The sequence below is a fragment of the Ochotona curzoniae genome, unplaced genomic scaffold (assembly GCF_017591425.1).
Source record: "Ochotona curzoniae isolate NIBS_2020 unplaced genomic scaffold, NIBS_Ocur_1.0 scaffold_1852, whole genome shotgun sequence".
Lineage (NCBI taxonomy): Eukaryota > Metazoa > Chordata > Mammalia > Lagomorpha > Ochotonidae > Ochotona > Ochotona curzoniae.
The window spans coordinates 20,606,396-20,632,057 of NW_024467087.1; the positions used below are offsets into that span (position 1 = coordinate 20,606,396).

Below are 25,662 nucleotides of genomic sequence, written 5' to 3' on the forward strand. Positions count from 1 at the left end.
CATAAGTATTTTAGAACCTATTCAGAAGTTCTTTTTTGTATACATTCATTGCATGCCCTCCTGACAGATTTGAGATGAAGTCCTGCTGCTTTAGCAGAGCTCAAGGAGGTCTAAGTTAAAGATACAATAGGTTTGGTTCTTCAGTTTTCTCATGATGTATGTATTTATTAGAGGGAGGAAGGGAGGATAAGACCAGCTGCTGATTCACTTCTCAATTGCCCTGAGTCTGACAGCTCAATCCAGTTTTCCCAATAGGATGTAGGGTTCCAAGAACTTGAAACATTGTCTGCTTCCTCCCAGGGTATCCCTTATAAGAAAGCTGGAATTACCAGTTGGGCCAGGACACAAACCCAGGTACTCCAATACGGGATGCAAGTATCCTAGGTCATGGCTTAACTGATACAATAAATGTCCCCAACCCCAATACCTTCTTAAATGCTCACATCGAGCTTTGGTGCTTTTCTAGTCTTTAAGGCATCTAGAAACCATTAGTATCTTTTTAATTCTATGCTTCTCTTGACTGTCATGATATTCATCACAGTGAAAGTAGTAAAGCAGGCACTCAGTAAGTTTGTTAAATCTTTTTAATATTTCTGACTTTTGTCATGACATAACATAAAGTAGCTATGAGCATATCTTGTACTCCATCTACTTGAGTTCAAGTATAGCTCTAACACTTAACAATTCTATTCCCTTAAGTAAGTCAATTTATCATTCCTAATATCCTCATATCTAAGTTGAGGATAATAGTGATAACTATGTAAGGGTTTTTGTGTGTAGTAATGATAATATATCAATGTGATAAATATGTACTATAATACATATAATATGGATATAAACAAACCAAGTGCCTGCAGCATAGTAAGTGTCTGATGTTATTGGCTTTCCTTTTTTCTCCCCAAGCAACTTTTGGGTTCTCCACCATCCAGTGTTTTCACTACTTAACCATTTATTCCATATCACATATAATTTCTAAATATGTGACCAGTGTTTTTATGTAACTGTGTTTCATGTAGCTTGTCTTGCACTAAGATATTTCCTCAGTGTGCTGAATCTTTAATATTTGTGAATATTATTAAATCAACTGCTGAAATGTACCCTCATATAGCAGTGTGAATGTGCAGCAGAAAGTTGAGTCATTAGGAAAATAACCCAGAAAATAATAATAATGCTGAATTATTCATAAATCATCCTTAATGTCTTTAAGCAGTTCTGTTTATTTGGTTTAGCAAGGTTGATATGTTGCCTGAATATTTCAGTGATTTCACAGCTTTAAACAAACCATTTTCTAAATCCTTCTCTACAGCTACCAGTTGAGCTAGTCTAATACATTCATTGATAGATATTAGACTAAATCATTCTGCTGACAGAAGAACCACAACCAGTCATATTTGGGACAGATTTTTATATTTTTTGAGAGGGTGCATTTGAATTTAATACACACACACATACACACACATTCACAATGTATCCTTCTCCAAATGTGGAAGAGTTCAGGCGATATTTTGGGGGCTTGTACTGTGGTGCAGAAGGTGAATTTGATGTCTCAGACACAGGCATGCCAGGTGGGTGATGGCTACTGTCTGGGTTACTCCACTTCAAATCCAGCTCCTTGCTAATAAACATAAGGAAGCAGTAGAAGATTGCCCAAAATGGGAGAACCTGATGGAATTACAGACTCCTGGCCTCAGCTTGCCCCAGAACTGGCTGTTGCAGCCATTTTTAGAGTGAATTAGCAAATGGAAGATCTTATTTTGTTTCTCCCTCCCTCTCTGTAACTCAGTCTTTCAAATGATCAAGTAAGGGCCCGGCGCAATGGAGCAGTGGTTAAGGTCCTCGCCTTGCACGCCCGGGATCCCATATGGGCACAGGTTCTAATCCCGGCAGCTCCACTTCCCATCCAGCTCCCTGCCTGTGGCCTGGGAAAGCAGTCGAGGACAGCCCAAAGCTTTGGGACCCTGCACCTTCGTGGGAGACCCAGAAGAGGCTCCTGGCGCTTTGAATCAGCATAGCATCGGCTGTTGCGCTCACTTGGGGAGTGAATCATCGGACGAAAGATTTTCCTCTCTGTCTCTCCTCTCAGTATATCCGCCTTTCCAATTAAAATAAAATAGATCTTTAAAAAAAATGATCAAGTAAAATCTTAAAGCTGTGACACATTCTTTGTTACTTCTTCTCATGATGCCTACAGTTGAAACTTGAGTGATCCCATCAATTAACAGGTTAAAAAAAGTATGTTCTAATATCTTTTCATATTACTTCAGTTGTTCCAACAAATCATGTTGTGGTAATGCCAATAACAGATGAATAGACTGAGTTCTGACTTCTTGAAGAAAGGAATAGGTCTATTTAGTCCTGAGTTAAATTTTCCCATCTCAAAATTGAAAGAATGACATTTAGGGATGACAACTGATAATATAAATGACTATGGGATACCATAGCATAATTTTCAAGTCTGCATGCTTTGCCGCTAGTACTGCTTGGGGAAATTCTGGCTCTGCATGATCTATGTGATCTTTGGTGACCAACTTAACACCTCTGTGCACCAGCTTATGCATCTGTGACTTAGTATTATGCTCAGTTGCAAGTGACAAAAAATAGTGAAAATAGACGTGTATCTCTCTTATGTTCTGTGGCTCCATAATTATGAAGAACTCAGATTCATGATCTATCTTGTGCTACAATTCTAAGACATCAAAATCCCTAGTGCAGCCCAGCCCAGCCCAGCCATCACAATAGGGGATGCTAACACATCTGCTACTCCTGCCTTATTCTGTAATTGGAACACAATGAGAGAATTGCTTACATGAAACATTTAATAATGGTCATAATTTTTTGTATTACTTTTACTTACATGTTTCTAGGTTAAGTGGGCTAAAATCCAAACCCCAAAGCCACATGAGGGCAGTTCTGTGATTACAAATTCTCAGGTGAGATGTTTTTTTCTGCCTAGGAAATAGGCTAACATGAGCATAATTCTTGCCATCTTGCTTAGTGAAGAAGATATTTCTTTGTGTATGCTTTCACTAGACTTAGAGTACATTTAAAACCCAGTTTTACATGGATATCATGCATGGATTCTGAAACCTAACGCTTGATCACAGGTGTCTGAAACTCCAACTTTCCTAGGGAAATCATAGTGTTGTAAGTAGCACTCTGGTGTGCAGTTTCCTTTATTTTGACCTGTGGAAATGCCTTTTATTTCCTGAAAACTAGGTATGTTTTGAAATATGTGCTATATTGGCAGTAAATTCCATGTGTTCGGGCATTTTTATCTGCTTTGGGTTCAGTTTTATAGCATCTAGAATCCTATTTGGCCCTGTACTAAAAGTGTTCAATAATAGCTGGTGAATTAATAATTTTATTCACAATTTTTGATATTTTATAGCTGAAGATCGAGTGAGATTTTCCAGATTATTATCAAAGTAAAATCCACATCTGTTCCACTTTACTGTGCTATCATTCATGATTATGTTATACTGAAGTATCCAGAGTGCATTTTTTTTCCGAAGACAGTCTATGGTAGCTATCTTGCAGTGACGCAAAGCAGGAAAAATATCTACTGAAAAATCTTTTGCAGGTTCATCTTCATCAAAACATTATATTGAGACATCATGTTTCCAATGAGTTAATAATATAACTATTAACTAGTAATAGCAAATAAGAAAAATAGCATTTACAAAACCATTTCATAGCCAGTGAGTGTGACGTAAATGACACTATCATTACTCATAGGTGACACATTGAGATCTCTTGATGAGAAGGAGTTGTATGTAGATTTCCAAGGAAGCTTCTGAAAATCTTAGTTCACAACTGTTACTTTATGACTAGCTTTACTCTGGTTACACTGTACCTACACAGATGGGAAATTATGTTTTGTTCAAATTCATTTTTTTTTCTTGAACTGAATCTGAACAAACTGCAAGCGTTATTGAACAAAATCTTTTCCCACATATTAGCTTTGAATAGTATGTTTATTTAAACATGATGGGTTCAGTTATTTATCTTGTATTCATACTGTACAAACGAATTTTATAATCTATTTTTCTGCGTTGAAAATTTATATATTAACAAATTGCAGCTACACATATTTAGAGGGTTAAAAATTGAAGCTATTACTTTGAGTACAATGGAGAATGACCAAATTGAGGCAACCAAGTTCTGTAATGAGAGCATATGCAAATCTATCCTTCCAGTGATATAGACTTATACAGTTGTCAACTATTAGCTGTATTCTCCAGTCTGTGTAAGAAATCTCAAAATACCAAATTTATTTCATTTCAAATTCCATCCTATTTTTTTAAATCTTCAGAATAGCTCTAATATTCAAAGGACATATCTATTTGATGTCCTATGGGCTCATAAAATCTGACAAATATGGGGCGAGCATTATGACATCATAAGTAAAATCACCTATGTCCTGCTGTTCCACTTCTGATCAAACTCTCCGTTGATGGCCACCAACTTGGTCCCCTGGTATCTTGCACAGGAGATCTGGAATCACCTGGCTTCTGCTTGCACAAGCCCTGCTTATTTTAGACATCAGGAGAGAGAATCAGTGGGTGGAAGATCTCCATCTCTTAATTCTCTCACTCTATAACTCTTCCAAGTAAATAAATGTTTTTCAGATCTTTTAAAATAAATAAAAATAAACCCAGAGCCTTTCCCATTTTCCTTACTATATTTCCCACTTTTTAATATAATAATACCAATGATTCCCAAACTCAGATCACTAGAGTTTAATAGCTTTCATTATTTTACATGGAAGAAATATGACAGAGCTGGGACTAGAATTCACAGCTTAGAATATTCAATGTTGAAGTGGATTGGAACAGGTGTTAAATCATCAAATCCCTGAAACTCTGCAGATCTTAGCCCTAACCTGCATTTCCAACACACTACTTCTTATGTTTTTGTTTGTTTGTCTGTTTGAGCCTACTGTGTTGCTTTTAGTTTAACAAGTATACCTGGCATTTTTCCATTTCCATGCCTTTCACACTGTACACTTGGTATGTAATCTTGGCTGACCTTAATATGCCAGCACAAAGGTAATATCTATTAGTTTTTATCTAATTCATCTCAAGTGTAAGTATACTAATCTTTCAATTAATGACCATGTCAGCTTATATATGCCACTCATGGTGCTTGTTACTGTTTTGCTTTGTGTCATTGATTCATCAAATTTTATATGCCTGTTATGTACCATTTCTGTTTAGAATGTGAAGATACTCCAGTGAACAAGCTGATCAGTTTGCTGGTTATTTATGGAGCTAATTGTCTAGTTAAGGAAAGTATGCATCTATAAGAAGGCCATAAAATCTAGTGGCAGAAGAGACCTGGAGTTAAAATCATGTACTACCAGACTCCAGAGAAGGAGGACTTGATAATAATTGGAATGACAGGCACAATCAAAAAGGATTCTTGAAGGCAATGGCACTGTGGCTCATTTATCCTTTTGTGATTAGTGATCCCATCTAACTCATCTAGATTTGTGTCATATACAAAACAGTTTCCCTATGGCATTGCTATATTTCCTTTTGGGGACTACTACTTTAGCATATTCAGTTATACTTCATTCTTTTCCTGATGTTGGAAATAAAGTAATTCTTAACACTTGTTAATGGGTGTCCAATGATGGGTTGCACATCTGACTTAAGATCTTTTTTATTTGCATTTCCCCTTTTACTGTGTCCTAGTTTTAAAGTAACAATGAAACTAATCATATGTTCATTTGCTTTACTCTTGCCCCTCTAGAATCTAATCTCAGCATACTGGTCAAAGTGATCCTATCAAAAATATAAATTAAATCATATCACTTACTTTTTTTAAGGATTTATTTATTTTTCTTGCAAAGTCAAATATACAGAGAGGAAAGAGAGAAGAGGAAGATCTTCTGTCCAATGATTCACTCCCCAAGTGAGCGCAACGGGCCGATACTATGCCGATCCGAAGCACCAGGAGCCTCTTCTGGATCTCCCACGCGGGTGCAGGGTCCCAAAGTGTCGGCTGTCCTCGAATACCATTATGCTATCACTCCGGGCCCCATCTGAGTTAAACCAAGCTCCATACTACAACATACACCGCTTTCCATGAGCCTGCCCCTTGCCTTTGCCTCCCACTATATCTCTTACCTCTGCCTTGCCTTCTCTACCCCACCTACACTGGCTTTGTTTCTGCCTCTTTGGTTTGCGATCTTCTTGAGTGTGTGAGGACCTTTGCTTGGAGTGCTTTTCTTCCTCCGGGTACGTGATTTGCTCCATATAGATTAAAATCCATTGTATCTCAGCCTTTTGGATACCATAAAGTGCATAAAGGAGAGAATTCATCACTCCATGCATCACTTAGCTTTGTTTTTGATGGCAAGTACATTGATTTGAAATAATCTTTGTTTTCTGCAGGAATGTCAATCTCTTCTGTTATGTCCGGAAGAATGGCAGTGTTTGTCTGTTTTGCCCAATGTTGTGTTTCTAGAACCTAGAACACATCTCACAGAATATATACTCATGACATAGATATTAAGTTTATTTGTTTTATTATTATCCAGCTTATCTATTTACTTCCAAGGACTATAAGTTCTTAAAGGCAGGGATAATGCCGTATACCTTTCTCATTTTGTTCCCACTGCTTTGAATTGTGCTCAGAATATAGTAGATGCCCAGTAAGTATGTGTTGAATTGAACACTGTCATAGCTTATGAATTAGGCATATAAGCCTCTTCACTTGGTGACAGTTTTCACAGTGCAGAAATTTCTTAGCTTGTTGTAATCTCATTTGTTTATTTTTGTTTAGTTACCTATGCTTCCAGCATCTTTTCCTAGAAGCCTTTGCTCACACCTATGACTTACAAGTAGTCCTTGATATTTTCCTCTGGTAATTATATCAGCTCCTAAATTTATATTGTTGACTCATTTTTGGTTGACTTTAAATAAGGTGTAACATAGGGATATTTATTTTATACTTATATACACATTGATCACATTTTCACAGCAATATTTGTTGAATAGAGTGTCCTTTATCCCTGGATTGATTTGGCTCACTTGTCAAAAACTAAATGGCTACAGGTGTGTGGGTTCATTTCTGGGATTTCTATTCTGTTCCATTGATCTTCATTTTGTTTTTGTGCCAGTACCAGGCTGTTTTGATTACAGCTGCCCTGTAGTAGTCTTGAGGTATGTTGTTTTGATGCCTCCAGCTTTATTCTTATTGTTTAAGATTGCTTTAGCAATTTGGGGTCTCTTGTATTTCCATATGAATTTTAGTATCAGTTTTTCTAGAACTGAGAAAAATGTTGTAGGTATATTTGATTGATCATTGACTTTGTAAATTGCTTTTGGTTGTATAGAAATCTTACATTAATCCTACCAATCCACATGTCACTGCCTGAAGCTTCATGAGCTGGGTTAGAGAGGGAGGCACTGCCGAAGTGGCATGAACAGATTTGGAGTGGCAGAAGTTTGAGAAAATTAGAAACGTGGCAGAGACAAGGTAAACATCGTAAAATTGTGGCAGAGGAAAGCCCCCTTCTCTTAGGAAACAGATAAACCTTGAAAGCTCACTTCCTCAATCTTTATTGAACTGTTTATAGGAATTGATGCTGCACAAATTTTTTTATAGCTATGCACCATATTGATGTTGCTTCCTGATCATTAAGCATTGGCTAGTCAACAGTATAACCCAAGTACAGAAGTCAATATCTGACTGTCTCAAAGATACCTTAAAGCACACACTTTGGAGCTGGTGCAATAGTTAAAGTGACTAATCCTCTACCTTCAAGCATCAGGATTCCATAGGGACACTGGTTTGTTTTCTAGCAGCTCCACTTCACATTCAGCTTCTTGCTTGTGGACTGGAAAATCAGTCGAGGACGGCCCAAAACCTTGGGACCCTGCACCCTCATGGGAGACCCAAAAGAGACTACTGGCTTCAGATTGGCTAAGCTCCAGCTATTGTGACCATTTTGGGAATAAAACAGTAGATGGAAGGTCTTTCTCTCTGTCTTTCCTCCTCTATGTGGATCTGCTTTTCCATTGAAAAATAAATAAACCATTTTAAAAAAAGGCACACATTTCTGTGGTTTTGGATTGTTACCGATCTGTGGACCCTTGCCTGCAGGCTTCAACTGTTGTCTCACACTTTAGCTCACATTTTGACTGTTGCCCGCACAGTTTGACCTCAGTTACCAGCAGTGTTGTTCTGTAAACTTGGTATTTTGGACATAGTCTTCCCTTTCGTTCTTATCTAGTCATCCTCCTATTTTTTTTTTTTTTTTGCACATTGCCTGCTACATCATAAACATGGCAGCTTTTTCTGTGTTTTGATGTCATATTCTATTACTTAATGTTTTATAATTTTCATTGTAGAGATGCCTTAAACCCTTGGTTAAATTTATTATGTGTTATTTCATTATTTTGTAACTATTGTGACTTAGATGTTACAAGGTTTTTTCAGCTATGGAATTGCTTGTGTAAATAAAGACTTGATTCTTTGTGTGCAATAATTTCTATGAAGTTCTTATTACTGCTTTTGCTGTATCCTGTAAGTTTTGATACTATGTGCTGTCAACTTCATCATTTTCAGGATTTTTTAAAATCCATTTTGATCTCTTCTACGCTCTATTGTACATTCAGTGGCATATTTTAGCCTCCATGCATTTGAATATTTTCTTGAGTTTCTTAAGTTGTTGATTTTCAGCTTCATTCCATGTTGGTCAGAAAAGATACCTGGCATGATTTCATTCTGTTTTTAAAATTTCCAAAGCTTCTTTTATGGCCTAGCTTGTGATCTATCCTAGTAGGTTCAATGAACTGACGAAAAATAATGTGTATTCTGCAACTGTCGGATGACGTCTTGTGTAGATATCCAATAGGTCCATTTGGTCCATAATGCAGATTGCTTTTGTTTGTTTCTTATATATCTGTCAAGTGGACATGTATATTGAAGGAAGAGGGTTATTAAAGTCCCCCGTTATTGTATTACCTATGTTTACCTTTAGATCCATTAACAATTCTTTTAAATACGTGCCCTGGCATTGAGCACACATAATTTACTATAGTCACTTCTTATTCAGTTGATCACTTAATCATTATATAATGCCATTATTGATCTCTTTTAATAGTTTTTTTTTTGTTGTTAACATCTATTTTGTCTGTAAGGTATGTTTCTTTTATTCAGCAGATAGTAGATGGGTCTTCTTTTTAACCCATTCATCCAGTGTATATCTTTTTATTGAAAAAAATTTAGGTCATTTGTAATGACTTGGTCCTGCCATTTTCTGTAAGTATTCTCCTTGTTTGCTTTATATCTCCATTTTATTTTTACTAGCAGATTTTCTATTTTCACATTCTTTCATTATCAAGATTATCATTCTCCATGCCCAAGTTTAAATTGCTTTACTTTCTGTGTGTAGCAAACTGTGTTGTAGCCACAATGGGGCCTGGGTCCTCTGCACTGACACTCAGGTGTAGGACTTCATGTGATTTCCTAGTAGAGAGACTTGATGAACATGGTCTCTTTGCAGAGGTCAGGAGCCAGATAACTATAGGTCTCAGAGATGGCATCAATGGTGGCATTGGCAAAGTTGCCCAGGATCGTGGTGTGCCCCTTAGCCGAGGTGTAGCAGTCATTAATGCCAGATATCAGCAGCAGCCACTGGGGAACAGGTAGCGATACAATGCCAGTATCCCAGGAAGTGTTGATGAGTACTGAGCCACAGAGCTAGAGTCTGATCACTTTGCATGGTGCAGTATGTGTTTTGCTTGCTGATATTATTCGCCCAGTAGTAACTACACATGGGCATGATGGATAACTTGGCAAGGATTATGGCCATTTGGATAGCCTTGGCCACCTTCTTGCAATACTTTATGTCCAGGTCAACATGGTGTTAGTCCCCTGTGGCAATGAATGGCTTGAACTGGGTGTGCTGAACAATGCATACCTGTTTCTGCACTAGCATGATCTTCAGCACCTCATTACTTGAGGAATGTCCCTATGAAGAAGTCACTGATAGTCTCCTTGATGGCAGTGAAAACAGGTAGATTATCATTCTCTATTTCTATGTGTAATGAATCCTTAAACATCGTTTGTATGGTTGGGTGCATGGAGGCAAATTATTTCAGTTACTTTTTGTTTTCAGTGTTCCTTATTTTGTCTTTGTGAATAATGAGAGCTTTGCTTTGTAGATTATCCTGGATTTACAGTGTCTTTGTTTTAGGACCTGAACTAGGTCACTTCTTTCTATCCTGGTTGGTAGGGTTTCTGATGAGGAATTACCTCTAAGTCTGATTGGAGATCCTCTGAGGTTAAACTGAATTGTTTCTCACATGCATTTTAGAATCTTCTTATTTTACTGTGGAAAGTTTGACTAATCTGTCATGATGAAGATTGTTTATAGTCCTGTTTATGTGGAATTCTCTATGCTTCCTGTACTTCTATATCCCTTTGTTTCTGCATATTAGGGAAATTTTTAGGCATTAATTTACCAAATAGAACTTCATGCCTGTATTTCCATGCATTTAGAAGCTCCTAAGACAGATAGTTACACCGTTTGATGGTAACCCATAAATCTAGAACACTAGTTTTGGTTTTTCTCATTTCTGTTTCTTGTTTTAAGCCTGATTGCGCTTTTTCCAAAGATTTATCTTACAGCTCACATATTATTATGCCTCACCAAGTGTGTTACTCGTTTTCATTGTGTTTTTTATTTGGTATACCATGTTGCATGTCAGTATGCAACAATCCTGCAAGAACCAAGGCTAAAGAACAGGAGCTAAAAGGCGTAGAAATACATGATTTAAGATAGCAAAAAAGAAAATCAGAGACCACACAAGATTTAAGATTATAGAGTGGCGTCTGGGAACTCAGCATACTCTCAGGAGTGAGTGAGTCTCTCCCAGACACTGGTTTTATTACATTTCCTCAAATATGTCATTACAAAGATCTGAGGCTCCTTTCTTTTGTTACTGGTCACTGGCTATATCAAAGGTGTCAGTGACCATCTACTAGATACATTAGTAAGTGATCGTCTTTTTTTTTTTCTATTCTTATATGCCAGGCCATTTGGTGTCTGATAGCTACCCCTCCTGTTGACTCAACCAGCTGTTATGTTCAGCGTCTCTATGGCATATGAACAAAGGAGCAGGTTTTCTGTATATCCAATCCTTGCTGAGAGGTGCCTTTATCTGTGCGGAGCATTCCTTTAGCCTAACCTTATCCCTATAAGTAACCATTAAAAAACAGGAATGCAGTCTTGGTCGTCGGGGTTAAGTCACCTACCAGACACAGAGTGATCTACTTTAAAAATCAGGCCGGGCCCGGCAGTGTGGCCTAATGTATAAAGTCCTTGCCTTGAATGCACTGGGATCCCATATGGGCACCAGTTCTAATCCTGGCAGCTCCACTTCCCATCCAGCTCCCTGCCTGTGGCCTGGGAAAGCAGTCGAGGACAGCCCAAAGCCTTGGGACCCTGCACCCACGTGGGAGACCTGGAAGAGGTTCCCAGATCCTGGCTTCAGATCAGCATAGCATCGGCCGTTGTGCTGATTTGGGGAGTGAATCATCAGATGGAAGATCTTCCTCTCTGTCTCTCCTCCTCTCTGTATATCTGACTTTCCAATAAATAAATAAATCTTAAAAAAAAAATCAGGCCTTAGTGAAGCCTGCATCAGTTTAAGCTAAATAGTTACATATAAAATCCAAACAGCATTTCATTCTTCATTTCTAATATTTGTTTTATTCTTTTCAAAATCTCAATCTCATTTCAAAATTTTAATCTATATCAAATATGTATTTTCATTTTTTTAAAAAGATTTATTTATTGGAAAGTCAGATATACAGAGAGGAGGAGAGACAGAAAGGAAGATCTTCCTTCTGATGATTCACTCCCCAAGTGAGTGCAACGGCCGATGCTATGCCAATCCAAAGCCAGGATCCAGGAACTTCCTCTGGGTATCCCACATGAGTGCAGGGTCCCAAAGCTTTGGGCCATCCTCGACTGCTTTCCCAGGCTACAAGCAGGGAGCTGGATAGGAAGTGTACCTGCCGGGATTAGAACTGGCATTCATATGGGATCCCAGCGCATTCCAGGCAAGGACTTTAGCCAGTAGGCCAGGCCGTCGGGCCCCAAATATGCATTTTCTTAACTCCTGTATTTATTTCTTATTTTTTCAGTAATATTGTCTCTTTTTGGAATCTCTTCTCAGACATTTCATCAACCTTTTTCAACCTGTTTCTTTGGGGGAGTCATATTGTCTCCCTTGTTCATGCATCTCATGCTTCTCCAATAGTGCCTAGGCATTTCTAGGAATCTCTTGTTGCTTTTCTCCTCTGATGTTTTTTCTCTGAACTATGAAGTCACTGCTTCTTTGGTGGATATCTTCAGGTGAGTGCTAGGACTGGGCACTGTACTCTGGCCTGTGTTCAAGTGTGGGGTGAAGAGTCTAGGGTGACACCTAAGTTGGACATGGTGGGTCTGCTGTCAGCAAAGGGAGGTGATGATTATGACTATTAGTGGAATTACTGCCTCACCTCCTTCCTTTCAACGTGATCAATGCCTGAGATAAGCCCATGGTGGCTACAACCATTCCCTATGCCAGCATGTGAATCACTCGAAAGATCATTGCAGTTCTCTGTGAGTGCTGAGACCCAGTCACACACCACGCACTATTATATAGTCATAAAATTCCTACTTTTTGTGCACAATACTCCCATAGTCATAGGGTGCAGAAACTCCCTTCATCCCTGCCAAGTTGGCCCCAACTGCAGAGAGCAGCGACCTTCTCATAACCAGGTATCTCGGGGTGCTCCACCTTCATAGCCTAGGCAATAATGCCTTTGCTTGGGACTTGTGGAAGGGTGAGATTATGTACATGCCTCACAGTCCTAGAAGCATGCAGCACTCTCTGCTCAACCTCTCCTGACTCACAGTTGGTGAGGAACACATATTTTTTTTTCTTTTTGATAGAATTGAGTGATCGAGTGCACAGAGGCAGACGTGCACCATGGCCACTGAAACTGCATGACCTTTGCTTATCTCAAACTGGTGGTCGTTTTGGAAGGTCTGGGTCTTCTTTCCTCTGGTCTGGGCACTGTCTCTGATTTGTAACCTATCATCCTTACATTCAAGCTTTGCTTTTTGTTATTCATTTATGAATCCTACTATTGTTACCCAAACTTGATTACTTATGTACCTTGAACATACCTATCACTCTAGTCATATTTTTTTGACATGAACATCTGCATTTTCATGGTTATTTTGTGAAAATCTAATCATGTTAAACGTCATTTCTTTCATTGATAGCTTTTCTAAAAGAAATGTTAAGATCTACGCCTAAATAAATAGCCTTTTGTGCTAGGTAGACTAAGAAGGTCTGAACCTTACACTAAAATAAAACACAAATGCCCATGGCTTACAAAGCTCTTCGAGAATAGAGAATGCACCTTCCCTTTTCTGTTATCAGCCAAATTCCTACTATAGTTTCTGACACCATAAATACTAAATAAGACTGTGATAAATAAATATTAAATAATGAATAGGAAGAGATTACATTCCATATCTCATATCTTAAACACGAAAATATCTTTCCAAACGTATGCTTCGGTCCTTTAGAGCCCTACATAGTAGATGCTCCAGAAATGTTTGTTAAATTTAATGAAAAACATTATGTTCTATAAACAGTGTCATTTCTTGACTACCAATTATCTTTGAACTCAGTTTTTGTGACACTGGTGTCATTAATGAGATATAGGTCTTGGGGCTAAATGATGCATACTATTTCACTGACAGATTCAGGGAGCATGGAGTCAAAGAGGCCAAACTGAGGGCTTCATGGAGTCAATTAAAATCTCTACATAAAAATATTGACTGGTATACGCTCAAATGCCAAATAAAGTTCTCAGGAAGATTATCAGTCCAGGGAAACAGTGTTTTGTTTTGTTTTGTTTTGTTTTCTTATCACCAATGTAGCATTTAAATCAGTTTTTACTGAAATGTATTATGGCTTCATATTTTGGTTCTGAACTCTATATTGTACCAAACACTGTGAAACAATGGCACAGTAAAAAGAGTCTCATAGTGTAGGAGGTAAACATTTAAATTTTGATGAGTTTGGTGCTGTCTGATGATCTTCTTCCTGTCTTCCTGTTTCTGGATGCACTATAGAGTGACGATGCCACACTGGACAGCCTATTTTCAGTGATTCAAAACTCTGATTATATACTTTGTAAATCGAAATGGTCAAGGTGTGAGGTTCTGAGAATATAATATGAAACAAGAGTAAGCAAAGGTGCTAAGTGGTTATTTTTGGCTTCAGGAATGGCATACTTGCATTGTGATAGTTTCTGATAACAAAGATTTTACTCAGAAGAAAACTTTAATGTCAGGGATTTCAAGGGCTAAGCCAGATGAGAACAGTCCCTGCAGTACAGAGTGCCCCTTCTGACCCTGAGTGCCCTGAGGACCTAATGCAGTTAACCAGGAATCTCAGAAGGCTTGGCTTTCTCACTTGTGGTTGGGTTATTTGGGACTATCTTTAAAGCACTTGCAACTCATCAAAGACAAATACTATCACTTTGAGCTAGAGGTGCTAGCTTGAAAGCAATAAAGCAAAAATACTACTTTATCCAGCAGGTAGTAAATATATGGAACACATTACTTTAGGAAATGAGGCAGGCTGGAAATAGAAATAGGGTCAAGAAGAGCTGAGAAAATCTTGGGTTCCACATCTAAGGTAAAGGTACATACATCCTGGGCCTAGCTCTGAACTTGTTAAGAAAATGCCATTTCTGATACCCATCTTCTTGTGTGGTTTTTATTTGACTAGATGATTGACCCAAGAATAGTGTTTGTTCTCAGTTCCTGTGGGGGATTTGTCATCTTGTTTCCTCTTTATGCTACTGTCTTTCCCTCTTGGCTCCTGCTTTCAAGTGCAGAGGAATTGCTAATATTTCTCTGTTCATCCATCTCAGAATTTTGGATACCTAGAACTATACTGCCTGATAGATTAGCCACTAGCTATGAATGGATCTTTGAAATTTAAATTAATTAAAGGAAAATTAGAAATTCAGCTCCACAATTGCACCAATCATACTTCAAGTGCCCAACATCCCCATGTGGCTAGTAGCTGAACTACTGGAAAGCTCAGATAAAAGAAAATATTCACTGTTGCAGAAAATTCTGTTGCACAGAACTAAAAAATTTGTTTGATGCTTGTAACTGACAGCACTGTGTTTGGAAGCGAAGTTTGACTTCAAAGCTCATGCTTTTAACTGCCCAACTTGAATGCTTCCTATAAATTCTTTGTTGTCCTTCTCATGTTCCTCTTATTCCCATTCTTCTGATGTTCCACTTGGACCGAATACGTAGTGCTTATGGAAAAATTCTCATTATCTGTGTGTAGGAAGCTCTACAAATTTATGTTGAGCATCCCCTTTCTTCTACTTACTGCAGCTATCCTTTCTTACTAACTTCATATTTTCTATCCTCTTCTGAAAGTTGCAAATGAGAAAAATAGTGCATTCTTGTCTAGTTTGTTGACGTTAACCATACAAGCAGAGATACTGATCCAGGCATTCTTCCTTTATAAACAGAGCTTAAGCAGACTAGGTAAAGTTGAAATCTTCTTGACAGTAATCATTAATGATGTTTGAAAATAGAAACTGTGGCTATTTTATAAGTACATAATAACTGCCTCCTCCTTAAATATAGTTCTATCCTATGATATAGTCAATACTCAGTCTAAAACTGGAACAAAAAGATTATACCTATTTACTCATGTCTGCCTATATTCATCTGCTTCTTTACAAAAACTTCAAGCATCCTTTGCTACTCTAAAATAGATATTTTACTCACCAACCTATCTTGACAAGTATTTCCTAAACTGGTGTGATATTGAATACTGTTACATAAGATGTTAACACAGGTTCTATAGGAAAGAAAGCTTTTAGTAAGAATATGTTCTTCAAAACTACTAGAGTACATAATGATAACAGAAATTGATGTTGTAGCAGCAGGAGGAGTTGGTGCTTACAGCTCTAGAATCTCAGGTAAGAGTGCCAGTTCAAGTCCTGATTATCCTGGGAAGGCAGCAGAAGATGAACAGCAAGGGAAGAGTTCAGCATACGGAACAAAGAATGCTGGTAATGCTCTGAAGCACAAAACCTTAGTGTGCTCAAGGAACAATAGCAGGAGAGCCAGTATGGCTGGAACACGGTAACATAAGGGAGAAAAATGGTACCAGATGAAGCTGGAAAGGAGGGAGGGATCAGCTCTGTAGGACTTTGAAAGCTCTGATAGGATTGAATGGTTTTCAGCAGGGGAGTGGTTAGATTGGATCAAGACTTGGAGAAGTTTGACCTAAAATTTTCTGAACATTCTTAAAAAGAAAAATTTATTTATTAACAATCTATTTATTTATTTAAAAGAGTAACAGAGATAGACCGACAAACATGAAGAGAATGATCCTCATTCGGCCAGTTCACTCCGCAAAGTGACAGCCAACAGCCAGAGCTGGATCAGGTGGACACCAGGATCCAGAAATGCCATCCTGATTTCCCCTGTGAGTGGCAGTAGCAGGGACCTAATCATCTGCTGCTGCCTTCTCAGGTCCATTATTTGGAAACAGGATTGGAAGTTGAGGAGCTGGGACCCAAGCCATCACTCTGATATGCAATGCTGATGTCACAAGAAGTGACTTAATCCTTGATATCACAGGACTGTTGCCTTTACTCATCAGTCTATCCTTAGAATTTATAATAGTTTCTGAAACACATTGGGTCCTCAATAAGCACTTGTTTAAATTGAAATTACACTTGATGATCTCAATTATATTTAATTGAGATTATTGTGATTTATTTAAATAATAAATGCTTATGTATGTAGGAAATATTATGGAAAAATTCCTGAAAAATTTTTGAGTATACAATCTCACAATGCATAATTTAAAAATACAATTTTAGGGCCCAGCACAATAGCCAAGTCCTCACCTTGAGTGTGCTGGGGTTCCATATGGGTACTGATTCGAGTCCTGCCTGCTCCACTTCCCATCCAGCTCCCTGCTTGTGGCCTGGAAAAGCAGTCAAGGATGGCCCAAACCCTTGGGACCCTGGACCAATATGACCAATATGGGAGATAGACGATGCTCCAGGTTGCTGGCTTCAGATTGGCTCAGCTCCAACTGTGGCAGCCACTTGAAGAGTGAATCAGCAGATGGAAGTTCTTTGTCTCTACTTTTCTCTGTATATCTGTCTTTCCAATAAAAAGAAATCTTTTTAAAAAGTAATTCTATAGTAAATGTCTATAACACACTAGTTGAAAAATGATTAATTTTTTCAGATTTACTTTTCCGACTTTAAGGTTAATAATTCTCATTAAATCAGTAGAATCTTGAACAGCTTCTGTAAAGAATTTTCCAGGGTTCACATAGAAAAGAATCAAAGGTAGACATTTGTTTCCTCTTTTGCTTTACTCTCATCACCTACTCAGTCAAATATTCCCATGAAGCTTATGTATGAGAGGTTAGTGGAACGATAAAGACAGTGAAAGGAATTAGCAATAAATAGCTTTTTCTGGGGGCAATCTGGTAACAGAACCTTTTAGGCATAAGGAAATAAAAACAGAAGGGTCCCTCTGCTTTCTTAAAATGTCAGTGAAATGAAATCACAGTGCAGAGCATCCCTACCTGCAGGCACATAGAAGGAGACTGTAGTTAACAGGAATAGCAGCCAGCACACGAAGTTTTAATTTCATCTTGTGAACAGAAGGTGGCTAGACAGATGCGTGGTCCAATGTGATAATTGCAAGTGTCTGCTTAGAATATAAACTTTCTTGTCTTCTGCTTCATTTTCTTTCTCAGTGAATGGGTTTAAAGAGGCATTTTTGAGACTTTAGTTAGGCTCCCTGCCTTTCTGCCAAGAACACTCATTAAATATTTAGTGGGATTCTTGAAGTTGACTTTTAATTATGATATGCAAGAATTCTGCTTAGTCATAGGTCAGAAAACACCATATCGATCCAGTTAGAGGGGATCTCTGGCTGAATGCAATCACAAAAGTACTGATAATCTTATTTCTTTTACAGGAGGTGTCTGGAGTTTAGAAACCATAAGTCAGTGACCTCTGGCATGAACTATAAATGAAATTCCTCAGAGGATTTGTACGGAAGTGGGTTTTGAGCACTAAGTGAAAGCTGTGTGGATCACAGGATCAGTATGTCCACCAAAGATTAAATTATGATACACTAGTTCCGTTGCAGTTTTTCAATAACAAGTAGATGTAGTGATTTCATATGTGTTTTAGCTATAGACTTGTATGTTTTAAATCGTTGCTGTACCAAGTGTGGAGAAATCTCAGCCAGTTGACCTTATCTTTCAGTGTCTCAGTTTTTCTGACATGTAAATATGTAAAAGAAGTATTGCCTATTTCAAAGGATTCCTGTGAGGGTAAAGTATGTTTTACATATGTAAAATTCTTATAAGAATATGTAAGAACTTTAGTATGGCAACTAGTAATTACTCAACAAACATTAGCTATTATCATAAGCCCTGATATGTGAACTGGATGGTGGTATTCATAGTGTTAGGTGGTATCATAACTAATAGAATATGTAACTCTGATCTAAACACTGTAATTAGTAAATTTATGTCAACCAGAAGGGAGCTTCTAATGCAATCCTATTTACTATGTATTTCCCAATTAGTAAATTCAAATGTAGGTCTCATGTCTTTCAATCTTGTGGATGTAATCTAGAATGATGACATGAAATGACAATAACAGAGAAGTTAATGAGCATAAATTTCAATTCCTAACTACTACATCTTAAATCAAATGTGCAAATGCAGGGTGCATAATATGATCAAACAGAAATCTTTATGTGCAAGTCTTTGGGTGTGTGTGTGTGAGTGTGTGAAATAGTCAGAACTTTCACACAAAGATATGCTGCATTATGCATCTCTACTCTTTTAATAAAAGGAGGCTTCCCAATGAAACTGTTAAATATCTCTTGACAATAGGATACTTGATTTTCCACCAATGCAAATATCTACAATGCCATGATACCCTTACATAGCAGAATGTTGTACTTGTGACTGTTGCTGAAGGACTATACTGCTATAATAATATGGGGAGGATGGGAAGGAAAAAGGGCGGGTTGGAGGAGGAATCCAGGTAATACGTGTTTCAAGTTCTAACATAGGGGTTTTATATAAGGTTTTGCTAATTTCAGTGTGATAGCCCTAGACTGTGAAAACTTGGATTCCTACCTTCTCAACTCATTTGTAGAGTTATTTATCAAGGAAATTATGTGTAAAGAACAATAACCAAGTCTAATTACTACTTAAAAAAATGAGCCAGTAATCAATAATGCATAGTATAGTACTCTTAAGTACAACTGAGTCAAAGGCTTAATAGAATCTATGCCATATCCTAACCTCAGGCCTATGTGCCGTTTTCCTTTGGGGGGCAGGGTTTGAGTGGGGGCATTTGTGGAAGACAGCAGGAAAACCCAGATCTCAAGAAGCACCCTGAGCCCGTTGACCTAATCAGCTACATGGAGTGCTTTAGAAAGATTACCAAAGAATGCCAAGTTTGTTCCTGAGGTAGGAAGAAAGAAGATGGTATGCACTAATGATATAGAACTCATGTAAAAGCACACTTGAGAGGGTGTCATGAATAGGTTCTGAATTAATAACTATTAACTTGTTCAACAATGGCATGATCCAGTTTGAAACTGTGACTAATAAGTATACCAACTTCTCTTCCCACACGGATGTAGGGTAAGGGTATACACAGAAGCAGAGGTTGGGAGAAAATGGCAGAATTACCTCTGCAGTGTTGAAAACAAGAAAGCTTTAATTTTAGAGTGATTGTATATTTTTCTAGCTCCTGGCCACAGTACAGGAAGAAAATGAGAGAGTATAGTGGAGGATGTGGGCACATGGTTTTGCTCCAGAAACTCACTGATGTAAAAGCTGTCTGTTAAGGTCCTTGAGGAGCAATTCAGATCTTCGGTTGTGGAACAAGAATAGCCAGTAGCAATGCCACATGACTAATTTAGCCAATTCTTGCCATCCTTTTTTTTTTGTTTTGTTTTTTTGTTTTTTACCAAATTCAACCAGTTTCCACAAGTCAAGCTGAAGGCCAAAGTTGTTGAGCGCCCTCAATGACATTACAGAACACATCCTTCTCTATTTTCTTTACTCTTTGTCATGTGTTGATGAAAATGAATCACTCTTTAGCAGAGAGATCACATGTTCATTGTGTGAACTTTGCTGCAGTAGTTTGGTGCTACATCGAGCTCCATATCCCAACCTGAATGCCTCCCACAGGCTTCCTTTCTTGAGGAAACAGCCTTCTTGGGCACAAACCCTGGGAATCATTGCAGCCTAATCAGCTTGTCATCACTTGGTGCCACACATTCTTGTCTTTGGCAAGCATTCATTCTGAAGGGCATCATGTGAAGCTTGTGATGCCATCTTCAATGAACTCATGCTTATAAGAAGAAAATAAGGGGCTATAGAAAACTTATTTTTAAATTGGATTTAAGTAGTTTTGCCACATTTTAAATGTCAGACGGAACTGTTCCACAGTACAAATCTGCCAAGTCTATGCAGGCGGCTGTTTTCAATAGGACTGTTTGTGCCCTATTGTACTAATCTTTTTTTAAATGTACACCTTGCTGGAAAAGGCCAAGACCACCCACACAGGCAGTGGGCACTGTTACTTTTTTCTTGCTACAAGTGGATGAATAGGCTCTTATTCCATTTGGTGTATTGTGATGGTAAGTGTTCCCCAGTCAGTTTCTTCTCTTGATGCACTTCTAGCCTTCCTAGGACACAGCAGGCTCAGAGTCCTTGTGCTCTCCCACATGGCCATCCACTCCTCCAACCATCTGCCCATTTGTCTCCCCTGGATCATTTTCCCCCCACAGAGATTGGATCATCACTTCAAAGATGATTAATAATTAAATGAGTGTGTGGATGAGCTGATGAACTAGAACTCCCTTGTGTTTTTTCAATTGTTCAACATTTTCCCAATATGCAGTTCTTTCCTTTTTAGCTAGGCAAACTCTGATTAACAATGATGAAATAAACTTTGAAAATTAGTAAATGCCTCAATAAGGTGGTAGACCTGCTGGTTTGAACTTGAAACTCAGTGTCAAATGACCTAGGTTTGAATCATGATTCCTTCACTTATTATGTAAACTTGGACAGTTTGCATAATCTCTGAGAATTATTATTCTTTTCTGTGAAATGGAGCTAATACATATTTCACAGGATTGTGATGATGAAATGGCATAATATGATCATGGCAGGGTATCTGCCATGTAGTAAATTCATTATGTATTATTTTTAGTAATGGTAATTGTTCCATAAAATGATAACTGCAGCTCCATATTTACTAGTTAATCATATTACCCATCAAGCCTGATGTAATCATTCTGACATTGAGGGATTATACATTCTGTATTTATAATCTTGCACAAACATTTTGGAAAGTTCTCTGTAACACTGGGCAAATAAGAGAAGGTTGCCATATACCTAGCTTCAAATGAGTTTTCAGTGTGGTTAGGAAGATAAAATATTTGCATCTTATAAACACAGTAATATTAAGATTATAGACATATCATAGGTACTATAAGATATCAGAGTTCGGTATGTCTTGGCTTGGGTGCAGGTTAAGCTGTGAACTAGGAATTTAAAAAAATTAGTAAATCTAAATTGTTATAGAAATAATAGCAGTTAAAAGCCCCAACAAGGCCTCAGTACTACATAATACAATGTAAGCAACAATTAAAAAAAAAAAAAAGAAGTAATAGCAGTGTGGTGTTGCAAATGTATTATCAATTCAATTCTATAATATTCCCACAAAAGAGACAGCGTTCATATCCTCAGTTTTCAAGTGAGGAAATTGATGTTTAGAGAAAATAAGAAATGTTTTCTAGAGGCATATGATTGGTAAATGGCAACAGCAGGACATTCTGACTCCAAAACCTGTCCTCCTTTTACCGTACTAGCAACCTTCTGTTAGTAAAGAAAAGCTGTCAGAAACAATCAGGCAGGGGAGATCACACAAAATCATATCCACAATGAAGATTAGGGACCGAAGACCAGAGCATCTGATGAACATCAGTAATTTATGTGTAGGAAGACAAAGAACAACCTAGAATGCTAAGTCTGGGCCTGGTTATGAAGGTCTGTGTAAATCCAACCAAGGAGATGGGCCTCTGTCCTACCCATGCCAAGGATGGGAGGTAGGAATCAATTGGCATGGTTTGGAAATTTCATATGAGTTATCTCTAACTAAATGTTTAATCAGGATTGATTTTGTTTCTTCCCTTTTCTTGGAAAGGAAATGTCATCAGTGTTGCACTGGTTTGATATTTATTTTCTCTTTGTTTTTCTTTCCTCCCTCCCTCCCTCCCTTCCTTCCATCCATCATTCCTTCTTAAATTTATTTATTTATTGGAAGAATGGAATTACAGAGAGGCAGTGAGAAAGATCTTCCATCCACTGCTTTACTCTCATGTGACCACAAGAGCTGGAGCTGAGCTGATCCAAAGCCAGGAGCCAGGAGCTTCTTCTGGGTCTCCCACGTGGGTGCAGGGTCCCAAGGCTTTGGGCCGTCCTCCACTGTTTTCTCAGGCCAGAAACAGGGAGCTGGATGGGAAGTGTAGCAGCTGGAACATGAACCAGAACCCATATGGGGTGTGGTGCTTGCAGGTGGAAGATTATCCCATTGAACTATTGTGCTGTTCCCTGGTTTGATGTTTTTAAGTAGATTTATTTACAGTTTCACAGGGAAGGTCTGTACATTCAGACAATAGTTGAGACTTTTGGCAGCTCAAAATGTCTTGACCCAACAAAAGTATTTTTGTGATTTCCCAAAGCATCCTCATATCCAGTCTAGGAGATGGTGGTTTGTTTCATACTATATGTTAGAGAAAGAAGGTAAATATTACAATGAAAAAGATTCGATAGTTTGCTAGTTAATAAAAACGGATTTTTTAAATCTATCAGAGCACATAGAAACTCAGAAACTGCCACTTATGTAATATAGGTGGTTCCTAACTTGCAAATTGATTAAATTTCAAAAGTTTATCAAGCATCTTTTTTATAACTTGTAACACACTCAGCCTTAGGAACAATGCTAAGAATGAGATGTGATCTTTTTCTAGTCTTTATTAAGATAATTTAACACCTAAGATTTCTTTGGGCAATCTTATATTCTATAGGAACTTGATATATAGCTATAATTATGCTTTCAAAGGTTCAGAAGGAAAACAAGTCAGGAAATACTGTCTGGACAGTAGGATAAGTTGTTCAACTGTTCCATATAGTATCCCATTCTCCACTTATTAACAAAGAGAAATCTTTGATTTTCCAAGAGCATGTTCGTATATTTGACCTGTGGTAGTAAAAGCCGCTTTGGTAGGTCATTGTGATATGACAGTGATATGACCATTATTCCAGGATGTTATGTGAAGGACTGACCTGTTGTGTAAGTCCAGCAGGAGAGCACCTGAGCTGTCTTTTGAAGGATGTCACTATTATGTCCCTCTAGTCCAGGTAAAATTGTCACTATTTTGGTTAAGTGCCAGATACACTTCTGTAACTACTCACTTTGCACACAGCAATTTTTGTTGAATGAAAAAAGTTGAGATGGTTTTGTAAAGGGTCATTTTTAAAAAGGTAGCATCATAATGTATTCCCAGTGATCCACAAATCAGCATGAATTCATTTGTTCGGTGTAGAGTACTACAGACACTATTGAGGGAACAAGTAAACTTTAAACAACATCCACAAGTCTTACCCAGAACCTAGGGACAGATTGGGATAAAGTTGTAACAAAGAATCTCTCTACCTGAGGGCTTGATTTCCTGGTAGAGGCAGTAAATTTCCTTATGTGGAGAAGAATACTTTTACATGATATGGGACAGTTGATACAGGAAAAAAAGTGGGCAGAAGGAACCAATATTTGTGGTTTATTTGGACAAAATGAAACCAGCCAAACAGCTGTGGTTTGGAAGAAAAAAAAAATGCTTAAGGAAACTCAAGTGAGCCTTTGATTAGGTAGTTCTAGATAAGCAGAGGCAACAGGCAGTATTAGGTTGCTACTATGAGCCTGAGTGTTTCAGAAGGCAATGCTTCTCAGCAGAAAAAGAAAAGAATAAAGGAGATCTATATAGGCCCGGAAAAGAAAATTGGAAATCCTAAGAACAGCGGGCAGGAGGCTTTAAAGTAAACAAATACTGTGAGGAAAATTCCACCCCATGTTCTTTCTGTCAGTGAGTCTAGCTCTCCTTTCACAAGGGTCATTATATGAAATGCATGCCTAGAAGCATGCCCACACTCAAGGCAAGGGAAATGTCATCAACCCTGTCTAGTAAAAATTCTACACACAGCCTGCATTTTTTTTTGGCATTTATGTGTTCATTTATACAGATAGATGCCAGGCAACATAAAAGTAAAAATCTGCTTTTTTTTTGTTAGATTGACTTATTTCACTGAGCAAAATGGTTTCTAGTTGGGTCCATTTGGTAGCAAATGGTAGAATTTCATTCTTTTTAATGGCTGAGTAATATTCCATGGAGTAAATGTACCACTGTATGCATCTGGGTTGTTTCCATGTCTTTGCTATTATAGATTGCGCTGCTGTGAATATAGGGCCACATATCCCTTTCTCATATGCAGTTTTCATTTGCTTAGGATATATTCCTAGTAGTGGGATAGCTGGATCCAACAGCAGATCAATTTTAGTTGCCTTAGCACTCTTTCTACTAACTTCCATAGTGGTTGCACTAGCTTACCTTTCCACCAACAGTAAAGTGGCATACCTCTCTCCCCATAGCTACCCCAGCAGGTGTTATTAATAGATTTCTTAATGTAGGTAATCTCACTGGAGTTAGGTGGGACCTCAATATGGCTTTCATTTTGAATTTTGGAGCACTGCTGTTTGAACATATCAGAAGCAAAGGGATACCACTTCTTAGGTTATAAAAGATGTTGTCATCTCTTTTAGATCTTGGCTACATTCTCTCTTTTCCTCTTCTGAGGGAATCTGGCTACAGTGTTGTGATTGTTGTGGGTTGTACTCTGGGAGTGCATGATGAAATAAGACAGAGTCATGATTCTGAATACCAGCTATGACATTGACTAGGTGTGTCATTTTGGACAAATTATTTAATATCTTTGGCTTCAATATTTACCACCTATAAAATGATAACAATACTTTATGTGGTTCCTGTGAGAATTAAAGAATGTTCATCAGAGTGGCTGACATTATAGGAGTAATTCACTGAAATAGTGCAATTCTCAGCGTAGCACTACTCAGTACAATAAATACACTTACTAATGTGTTTAATGTTACAGGTCCTTGAAGTGTTTACAAGGGACTTGGGGGATCAGGGAACTTTTAAATGGATCCAGACATCAGAGGAAGCAGGGGATGGGATATATTGTTTGAGGTCACTCTCTTCACGTTTGAGTTTTATTTCTAACACTTGTTAACTGTTTTGCTCCTGAGCAGCTTGCCTAACTACCTTGAGTCCCAATATATGAGAGGAGCAGAGTTAGTGAAATCTGTATATTCAGGGAGCTGGCTCACTTGATTATGTTGGCTAGCATGTCTGAATGTGTAGTGCAGCCCGGCAGCCTGGAAACTCAAAGGTGATAC

General features: G+C 38.0%; 1 pseudogene; it reads right to left on the minus strand.

Annotated features, from left to right (window-relative positions):
• Positions 1-9,480: 9,480 nt before the first annotated feature.
• Positions 9,481-25,662, minus strand: part of LOC121169484 — a 134,533-nt pseudogene continuing 118,351 nt past the window's right edge.